The sequence below is a fragment of the Alosa alosa genome, chromosome 3 (assembly GCF_017589495.1).
Source record: "Alosa alosa isolate M-15738 ecotype Scorff River chromosome 3, AALO_Geno_1.1, whole genome shotgun sequence".
Classification (NCBI taxonomy): domain Eukaryota; kingdom Metazoa; phylum Chordata; class Actinopteri; order Clupeiformes; family Clupeidae; genus Alosa; species Alosa alosa.
The window spans coordinates 4,444,218-4,451,944 of NC_063191.1; the positions used below are offsets into that span (position 1 = coordinate 4,444,218).

A 7,727-nucleotide genomic window follows, 5' to 3' on the forward strand; every position below is an offset into this window, starting at 1 on the left:
GGGACACATCTACACATGCTTTATAACCAACCCTCTGCTCTCTCTGATCTATAACCAACATCTACACCTCTGCTCTAACCAACCTCTGATCTCACACATCACACTTCACCTCTGTATGGACATCTACATATGCCACCGCCCTATAACCAACCTCTGCTCTCTGATCTTACACATCACACTTCACCTCTGTATGGACATCTACATATGCCACCGCCCTATAACCAACCTCTGCTCTCTGATCTTACACATCACACTTCACCTCTGAATGGACTCTTTAACCAGGAAACCTCTGTCTGCTAAAACTACGTCCACTGGGAGCAAATAAGATAAAAAGTTACTTTGTTCTGTGATGAACTTATCACTTGTGCGACTTCCTCATCCAGTCGAAATGAAACAAATGGAACCTTGAGGGCAAATTGCAATTAAATATTTGATTGTGTGGTGTGATCTGTATGATGAGTAACACTGAGCACTGGCTAGCAATCTACTGGGTTTCTCTAGAAATATTTCAAAACAATCTTTTATGCAAACTGTCTTTTCAAAGCTACTGTTTCGAAATGCATATGGAAGAGATTTTCTTAAGTATTCTCTGTCAGGCCACAACACAAGACTTGGCACCAGTCTACAATGCATCACACTAATACAACGTTTGAAAAGCTTTGAAACAGTGGTTGAGTCAATGCCAAAATAAAAAGCCAAAAATTCAAAGGACAAGTTAATTCTGAGCTTTATTAAAGTTAACATGTACTGCTGAAAACATGTTAAACCAGATTTAAGTTTGAGAAAAGGAGCCACAATATGAAAAATTGTCATGAGAATTGAATATGTTGACAAACCAGTGAGAGTATTAACTCTCTTATCATCGTTTGTTATGCAAGCTCATCTCATTCAGTGTAGTCCTATTAATTTTTTCTTTCAACAACATTTTCTCAGTCCTCAGAGCTTGGCATTCTTGCTCAAGAGATTGGATGTGTTTACCACAGGTTTCAGTGCTGCATGGTGGAGTTGCTGGTGGAGTTGCTGGATCATCCTCATGGAGAACAGGCTGGACATAATTTCCAGGTTCTTCATGGGTAGATTCAAAAGGCTCTGTGGTGGGAGTTTGGTCTGCAGTAGGGTCCTTGTTGCTGTCTTGGGGACAATCGGTTGATGCTCTGGTGAAAACACAAAAGTAGTATATAAAGAGTATATGTATACACTACTGATGACAGTTTGTCATTTTTTTTATCAATCACTCTCTGTTTCTTTAGGAAGTAAGTAAATGATATTTGTATAGCACATTTACATCATAATATATATTAATACATACAGTAGATAGATATTGACAATGACAGTGACAATCCCATGCATAGTCAGTGGCTGCCAAATGCAAGTTGCTAAAGGTGTGTGTGATGATTTCAAACCAGTCACAGATGTTATGGTTTTTAGCTCATTGGGTGTTATTAAATCTACAATATATTGTGCGAAAACCTTTTGGTTTATAATTTTACCAAGTCCATGCAAGTGGGGTTTAACAGGTTAAGGAACTTTGATACAGTATATTCACCTGGGAGGGATGGCTTTTGCAGATAGCTTTGTCTGCTCTATCTTCTGTAGCTTTGTTTTCTGTCGTCTGTTGAAAACCTCCAGTCTTTTCCTCATCTCCGGAGATGGCACATAGTTGAAAATAGATGGAACAAAGTCCGGACTCAAGGGATTATCACTCTTTCTCCCTACAAAATAAATAGAAACATTTCAGTATTGAACTGGGTTTTGTTTACTACGTTAGCACTAGCTTACAAAATATGACATTGTTAGCCCCACGAATTGCATGCTGTAATTCAACTAGCTAGTATTAAACTGATCAGAAACCACAATTATAGCCTATTAAATAATGAAGATGTTAGTAAGCTTTATATTCGGTAACTTACCTGATATGAAGTGATCGCTGCACAAGCGGAATCCAACGGCTGGGGGGTCCCATCTTTCAGTCTTGTTTTGCTTGCTCCTAGCTCTTTTAATGGCACTGATCCACCTAGCTCGCCTTTCCACATCTTTAGGAATGCGGTAAAACGACGAACCTTTCTTTTTCCCTCATTTATTTGTGCAACCTGGTGCACAACAGTTATCTACCATGTTTAGCCTTCTTCACCACCACAGTCTGCCAATCTGCCAAATGCTGCCAAAATGGCAGTGCCCACGGTTTCCTGTCCCGTAACAACGTCATCCCCCGGAACTCAATGGTGTGTGCTCATAGCCAACAGGTCTATCTCTAACCTACAGGCCTATCTGTAACCTACAGGCCTATCTCTAACCTACAGGCCTATCTGTGACCTATCTGTAACCTACAGGCCTGTCTCTAACCTACTGTACAGGCCTATCTGTAACCTACAGTTCTATCTCTAACCTACAGGTCTATCTGTAACCTATCTGTAACCTGCAGGCCTACCTCTAACCTACAGGCCTATCTGTAACCTACAGGCCTACCTCTAACCTACAGACCTATCTGTAACCTACAGGCCTATCTCTTAACCTACAGGCCTTTCTGTAACCTATCTGTAACCTACAGGTCTATCTCTAACCTACAAGTCTAACTGTAACCTATCTGTAACCTACAGGCCTACCTCTAACCTACAGGCCTATCTGTAACCTACAGGCCTACCTCTAACCTACACGCCTATCTCTAACCTGTACAAAGACTCTGCTCTGCAAAAGTAATACATGATGTGTGATGTCATGGCTAATCATCACATGCCCACTGGGGTCAGACTAACATGGGTTACTGTTGTCATTAAATGTTGTGAATACATTTTGTCTACAGGTGGAATTCCTGCGTTACTGCTAATGTCAATACTCACATTGGAAGTATACTTGCAGAAAACATGTTGATGCATTAAATATATCTCCACCATGTAACAACTTCATACTATAGCTGAAAGCGGTGATGATTCGGGCGAGCTATCCAGCAGGGCAGAAGGGCCACAAACTAACGTGGAAGAAGATTAAGACAGAAAAAAGGCAGAAACACATTGCTTTTCTATACAGTCTCCCACCTTGGCCCCTAGATATATTGTCTGAATAATCCAAAGAGTATCAATTGGAATTTATTATCGTACGTTTCAGATTAATCACTTATAGCATGCAGCACAGTTCCAATATGTTTTGCAAAGTAACAAAAGAACAAGAGAATATGTATGATAAAACATACAACCAACAAGTGAATATTTAGTTTTAAGATTAGGTGATAAACAGATAATTACAAAAAATTAAATAAAAAATACACAACAATTACTTCATATACAGGTATAATATATGGGGATCAACCGTATTGAAGTGAAGAGAATATTAAAGTGAAGTTATAATGTATATACGATCAGGAAACAGGAAATACTGGTTGCACAGCATTATTATCCACCTGTGTGGACACTGAGACCCATAAGACTTTCGGAAGTAACAGCAACCATATGCACAGCAAAGCTGAATGAGGTTAGCTGCCAATAAATGGCATTACCAAACAAATGCTCACTGCATGAAGTCACATAATTTCTGTGAAACTTCTAAAAGTCATAGATGACAAACCTCTGACATGTTCCTCTAAAAGTTAAAAAGGGCTACAAATTACTCAACCAATTTATGGTTCATTTTTTGGTTGCATAGTGACTAAGGAGCTTGGTTAGGGTTCAATTCCTGGGTGCCACTGTTGTGCACTTGAACAAGGCACTTACTGTAATCTCTCTGAGGAAACTGGCCCTTGTAGTAATTAAACTACTGGACAAAAGCATCAGCCAAAGGAACAAGTGAATAAGTAAGAATTAGCCAATGCTGGTATCACCTTCTGTTCTGTCACTGTGTAGTTTCCGCAGCATGGTAACCTACCTTACCACACACTACAATTAATCAGTTATTATTTACTATTTAACATAATATAATATATTATATTATAATGTAATATAATATAATATAATATAATATAATATAATATAATATATGTTTAACAACACCACACATGTTATTAGTTATATATTGTAATTATATAATGTATTATTCTTAACTATAATCTTAATTATACTTGGTATGATTTAATAGTATAGTTTTAAGATTTAACAGCAGGGTTTTCTGCAGGGGTGTTCAGCTGGTGTGTATGTCTAATGACAATGATGAGAGACAACCTCGTCTCTCACTTAACCCACATTAACCTCTGCTTTAATAATCATAATTATAATAATAATAATAATAATCATAATAATCATAATCATAATCATAATAATAATAACATATAATATAATATATCTTGTATGATCATAATGTTGTTTTACAGACAGGTCTCCTGTTCACTCAGGGCTCTGTCCTGGTCATTCTGGTCTCCAGCGGCCTTCCTCCCCCCATGCTGTGTTCGTTCCTGAGCAGAGGCTCCTGTTCTGGTGCTGCTGTGCTCTCAGCTGATCCACTCTGCTGGCGCTGCTGCTGGTTCTCCGGGGGCAACCCATTCTGCTGCTGCTGGTTCTTCAACCCATTCTGCTGCTGCTGGTTCTTCAACCCATTCTGCTGCTGCTGGTTCTTCTCAGACGATCCACTCTGCTGGTTCTTCATAGTTGGTCTATTTGGCTGATTCATCGTAGCTGATCCATTCAGCTGGCCCTGGTCTCCTCCTCCACACTCCTCTTGTTCTCCCTTTCTTCTCTCCTCTCCTGCCTTCTCCTCTCCCTCTCTCCTCCCCTCTCTTCTTTTCTCCTCCTCTCCCTCTTTTCCCTCATCCACTCCATTCTCCTCCTCTCGCTCTTCCCCCTCTTCACGCTCTGGGTCTGTAAGGCAAAAGCACACAATAACAGAACACCACATTAACACACATTTGTATTCTGTTTTATGGAACAGAACCAGTATACTGATTCCAGGCTGCTTGGGAAGCCCTGTTGTGTGAAATGTGTGAGTGAAATATAGGTGTACAGTAAGTCTGTAATGTGTGAGTGAAATATATATATAGGTGTACAGTAAGGTTTATGGCAATATTACTCTTCTAACACCCTTTGGGGACATGTCAAAATCACACAATCAGCTAAACAATAGCATTACATCATCATCACTGTAATTGTAACATAAAAAAACATACTGGCACATCATTGTAGATTTAACTATGTTTGAGGTGCAGTTCCGTATAGGTTGTTGTGTAGTGAAATAGGCTGGAAGTATACTGTATAATCATTTATTTGGAATAAAGGAATGCAACCAGATCCGGCGGCAGACACAAATTCAGGGACAGGCATTACATTTTTCCAACAGGGGCACAAATTGATCACTGTTGCTTAAATTGATCGCGGTAGTTTAAGATAGGCCATTAATAGACACTGGGGTTACAACAACTGAATTCAAATAGATATCTAGTGCCAAAAATGACTGAAGTGTGGCCGTTAATTAGGGTACTTATTGTATAATTACAAGCTTACACTTGACAAAACATTCTAATATGAAAATGTAGATGTTTGGGGTAACCTAAAATGCAGTGCAGCTCCTTTAAGAGAGCCCCATCCACAGGGATATTTGAGGGGATATTTGTGTAAGAACTGAGATGCGTATGGAGAAAGTAGACGTGCTGTTGAGACTGAAGCGAGTCATATTCAAAATAATGAGAAAAATAAATCTGCAGATAAAACCAAAATCCTTGTTCATTTGCTAACCACTTTCAGATAGAGGGAAGGGAGTTATAGCCCTGAAGTTACAGATAACTTTGGCCCTGGAGCGGTAATATAAGGTTCGCCTATGTTCTCCGACTAGGTCAGAAGATAAAACAGTAAAGGTTAACGCTATCAAACAAACCCAGAAACTACTAGGCATACATTAGTCCTACTAACTACGATAAGAGATATAGCCTACCTGTTAGCCGATAAGCCATATTTGTCATCGGATGACAGGGGTTAGTGCAGAAGTAAAGTAGGCTAGCCTAAACTGCGCCATTAAAATCTTCTCTCCATGAAGGTGATAAGGCTTAGCTAATGTTTCTGATTGATAAGCATACGGAATAATACAGATTTTACAAGTTTTATTTGCTACTATATTATATTGACAGACCTATCATACAGCCTTACGTTACATTAGCGTTCAAAATCAGTTCATGGGATTGGGAAAGTGGGTTTGGTCGGTGTAGCCAAGCTCATCCAGGGCGGGCCTGGCCCGGCCCCCCAAAGCCCCCCCATGACGCCGGGACTGAATGCAACTCTTACCAGCATTGTTGTGTAGGGGTGAACATTTGCACTTATTTCTTGCAGCCAGGCAGAAACCTAAAGTTCAAAACACAAATTCAACAATTAACCTTGCAGCATTTATTTTAATTGAAATACTTTGAAGCTGATATATTAATTTAAATAATTTGTATAAGATGCTTTTACAAACCACAAAACTTACCGAGCATCACCACAAAAACACATACTGGGATACTGATGTAGCAATATAACTTCCAGTCAGTAGTGGGAGCTCCTGGTCGCTCACGATCTGTGGGAGTAATATTTATTAGTCACTTTAAAACATGTAGGATAAACAGACACCAGAGGATTTCCCTGGCTTAGCTTAGCACCAAAACAAACAAATAACTAGATGTACCGCAGAGCGGTGCAAAATATGACCGCTGCCCAGTCCAGCACATTTTTTCCACAAAAATAAATCACGCTGAAAGGCCTATATGATTCTAACTGTCTCACTAAATTGCACTATGCACACTCAATTCTCACTGGTATCTGCTAGACAACAAGTACCAAAACATGATTAGTTCATAGATTTCACATGTAAAATTCATTTTATACAACCCCACCCCCATCTTGCCTGTTAATAATTCTGAGAAATTCTTGAATTTTGTGCATGTGTGTGTGTACATGTTTATGTTTATGTGTGTGTGTGTGTGTGTGTGTGTTTGCGTATGTGCCTGTGTGTGTGCATGTGCATGCATGCGTACATATGTCTACTATGTGAGTATGTGTCATATGTATGATTACTGTGAATGTATGTGTGTGCGTGTGTATCTGTTTATGCAGATGTGTGCATATGGAATGGGTTAACATGACCCCTGGAGGCAAACATACGCAAAAAATTGGTCATCCTAGGCCCTACGGTTCTCAAGATATTCACAGAAAACTCGGTTTACGGTCACTAAATGTACAGATAAATTATTTTATTGTAAGGCCCCCCATGAACGAAAGTTCGCGAAACTTGGCATGCATTCGGAGGGTGTCATAATGATCCTACACTTTCAATTTCGTGCAGTTTTGACCATGTCAGCCAGAGATATTGTGATGAAAACATCTAATTTTTTGCTTTTTAACTAGGTGGCGCTATACATGAAATAAGTGGTAATGGGATAGGTTGACATGCCCCCTTAAGACCAACATACAAAAAAAAGGTGGTCCTCCTTGGCCCTACGGTTCTCGCGATATTCACAGAAAACTGTGTCTGTCCTACCCTCCTTTCGGGGGGTCCAGTCCAGCGGGGGGGCTACAGATCAAAACGAAAAACGGTGGTTCCATGCTATCCATGTGGGGTTACATGCTTGATGGAAATTTGGCCATGCGAAAAAGAAAGAAAAAAAAAATCTGACTAAACCTATATGACCGCCGCTTCGCTGTGCGGCGGTCATAACTAACTGGGTGTGGATTGATCATTTTTGTCTTCAATCTGTGTGTGCAACCTAATTAACTAACTTGTTGACTGACTTTGTATTTTGCTTGACTGATTGATTGATTCATTCATTCATTCATTCATTGTTG

General features: G+C 39.6%; 2 long non-coding RNA genes across 2 annotated transcripts; both read right to left on the minus strand.

Annotated features, from left to right (window-relative positions):
• Positions 1-793: 793 nt before the first annotated feature.
• Positions 794-2,131, minus strand: LOC125291757. The gene is made up of 3 exons (XR_007193061.1): positions 1,911-2,131; positions 1,547-1,712; positions 794-1,154 (listed from the first exon to the last, which is right to left on the minus strand). It is a non-coding gene; the product is annotated as an uncharacterized LOC125291757 (long non-coding RNA).
• A 2,601-nt stretch (positions 2,132-4,732) lies between these two features.
• Positions 4,733-6,463, minus strand: LOC125291751. The gene is made up of 3 exons (XR_007193055.1): positions 6,376-6,463; positions 6,195-6,251; positions 4,733-4,781 (listed from the first exon to the last, which is right to left on the minus strand). It is a non-coding gene; the product is annotated as an uncharacterized LOC125291751 (long non-coding RNA).
• Positions 6,464-7,727: the final 1,264 nt, after the last annotated feature.